General features: G+C 36.2%; 1 long non-coding RNA gene and 1 pseudogene across 1 annotated transcript; one reads left to right on the top strand and one right to left on the bottom strand.

The window, feature by feature from the left end:
- Positions 1-207: 207 nt before the first annotated feature.
- On the bottom strand, positions 208-1,787 carry LOC120075598 (vignain-like; annotated as a pseudogene).
- LOC150030415 (uncharacterized) lies at positions 521-2,109 on the top strand. Its single transcript, XR_016526941.1, has 2 exons — positions 521-807; positions 984-2,109. It is a non-coding gene; the product is annotated as an uncharacterized LOC150030415 (long non-coding RNA).
- Positions 2,110-2,559: the final 450 nt, after the last annotated feature.

Raw genomic sequence — 2,559 nt, 5'->3', positions numbered from 1 at the left:
AAAAGAACAAGAACATCTAAATTGAAACTAAATTATCAATGATTGATGTTTAAAGTACAAAATAAATGTCTATAAGTAGCCTTTATATGGGTGATAGATTTTTATATGCATGTGAAGTCCCCTTATCACGAATAGACTTTTAGAATTAGATTTAAATTTGGTTAGTCGCTATGAAATTATTGCTAAGAAAAAAATGAAGCGATAAAATAGAGTAATTTTATAGTAATTATATTCCAAACTTAATAAATGAAACAAACTATTTTAATAAGTGTAAGAGAATACAAGTTTCTTATTTTTCATAAAACATAACAGAAATAAGGGATGTCAATGCTTCGAATCCCTTGGTTTTAAATGTGTTGAAATCTTGTAAATAGAAGGTTGTTTTGTGGGGTATGGAACTAGAACTTGATGGGATAAGAAGCTTCCATGGCTATTCCACACAGACCTTCGGGCTGCTCCACTCCTCGCTTCATTCTTACGTAGCCTTCCTCTCCCCATCCAACTCCCCATGAGTTCCTCACGATCCAGTAATCTGTTCCGTCTTCTGTTGTTCCGTATCCAATCGCCACCACTCCGTGATTAAGCTCTGTTCCGCAGTATCCATCGAATACTCCCTGCAATTTTGCCGCATTTTAAACATTATTAGCAATGGCTGAAGCAATTCTAGATTTACAGTGAATCGTTGGATTGCTTGAGTGAATTACGAACTTGCCTGCCAGTAAAATTGGAAATCTCTTCCCGCGGCGTCGATGGCGACTGAGACTGGTTGGTTTGCGACGGCTTGCATTAGAGCATCCTCGTTTTCAGGTATGCTTTCATATCCATCAATTTTAACTATCGGTGAGGATATCTGTTAAACCAAACAAATATATGCCTTAGTTTGATAATTTCTTAAAGGATGAACGGTAGTTTAGGTTTGAATTGATTCATGAATTATAAAACTTACTCTGGATGAGCGACACAATCCTCTTGATCCATGGTAGGGATAGCTGTTCTCAGTAGCGATTCCACCGTTTCTCCTTATGAAATCGAAAGCGATTTCCATGAATCCTCCGTTACATCCTTCGTTCCTGTAATTGCAATCGAGCAGCTCTTGCTCTGATAGAGATAATAGCTGGTTGGTTCTGATTTTGTTGATTCCTTCAACTGCAGCCACACTTGAAAACGCCCAACAGCTACCTGCAAATCGATTTTAAAATCATTCATTATTTGTAAGCATTACGATTTCATAATCTTGTTGAGACAACACTCAAAACTTTTGAATGTTGTTTTAGTTATCGAACTTTTTTTTTTTCCCTCGAGCAATATACAAAGCCAGAATTAGAAATTATACCACATCTGCCTTGCTCTTTGATGCCATTGACAGCTCCTCTTTCCCTCCAATCAATGTAAGATGGAAGATCTGTAGCCTCCTCGTACATGAATCCACTGGTCCCTTCTCTTCTCCTGCCATGTAACTTTCTGTAGTGACTAATGTTGGAGCGAGCATAGAAGTTCACAAACTCGTAATTCGACATATCTGCGAACTTGTTCAACTTCAGCTTGTATGGTTTGTTCATTTGGTTTACTGTGAACACATGGTTCACGTTCTCCTTAAACACTTTGAAACGTTTATGCTTCTCCTTTAGGTCCCTTGAGATTGTGTGATGGTTACCCCATCTCTCATATAGCTTCCACAGACTTTCTTCTGTTGCCAACTCCTTCTCATCGAATTCAAAGCTTTCAGCAAATCCTGAAATTAGAACAATCAAAAGAAGAGGAAGCAAAAGAAATTTGATAATGGCCATAATGATTTGGTAAAACTAGCTCAATGGGGTATGAGTAGTATGATGGATAAGCAAGATGTTGCTTGAGTTGATATCGCAATGCATGTCTTAGCAGCTTATATAGACATTGTGTTGGTGAAAGAAATGGAACTGGAGCAATTTGCACCCAACCAAACCAACTTGATCACTTTTTCTGTTAGTAATAATATGATGATACAGTTTTCTTGATTGTAGCGCTAGAATTTGATAAGCATTTATCCCATTTAATTGTTATGTATAAGGAGCTGAGTGTTGAATGTTTATTATTATTATGTTAAATCACCATACCTGATGTAGTACGAAATGTTAGGTATAAGTAGTCTAGTTTAGTGGTTAACCTTAAATTAATTAGTGTTTCATCTGTAGTTTGGATTTAATCAATTAATAATTAGGTTATTGCAAGGATGGTAATAGAGGTTTTGAATATTATTTTGTTTAGTTGGGCATGGATTTGGCCTAATCTCAAATCTATCTGTTGCATTAACTTATCTCTTAAAACACAATCAATAGAAAATCATCTTTGACAATCAGTAAAAGATTTCAATATACATGCATGGTGGTGAGGGGGTTTGGGTTGAATAAAAGTGAAGCAACTTTTGATTTCCAAACAGTTCAAACTTTTAGCCAGAAAATGTGGAAAGGTGACACTGATGCTTGTGTATCTTCAAAATGGGGACTTTTCATTGGGAACTGGGAAGGATCATTTTGGTCCACATAATATGGAATTTGTTTAGCCACTGATTTTTTTTAAATA

The sequence above is a fragment of the Benincasa hispida genome, unplaced genomic scaffold (assembly GCF_027475165.1).
Source record: "Benincasa hispida cultivar pf3 unplaced genomic scaffold, pf3_genome.v1.1 HicScf224, whole genome shotgun sequence".
In the NCBI taxonomy this organism is placed as follows: Eukaryota; Viridiplantae; Streptophyta; class Magnoliopsida; order Cucurbitales; family Cucurbitaceae; genus Benincasa; species Benincasa hispida.
Note: the sequence above shows the minus strand (reverse complement) of the source record. Positions and strands in the feature narration are given on the sequence as shown.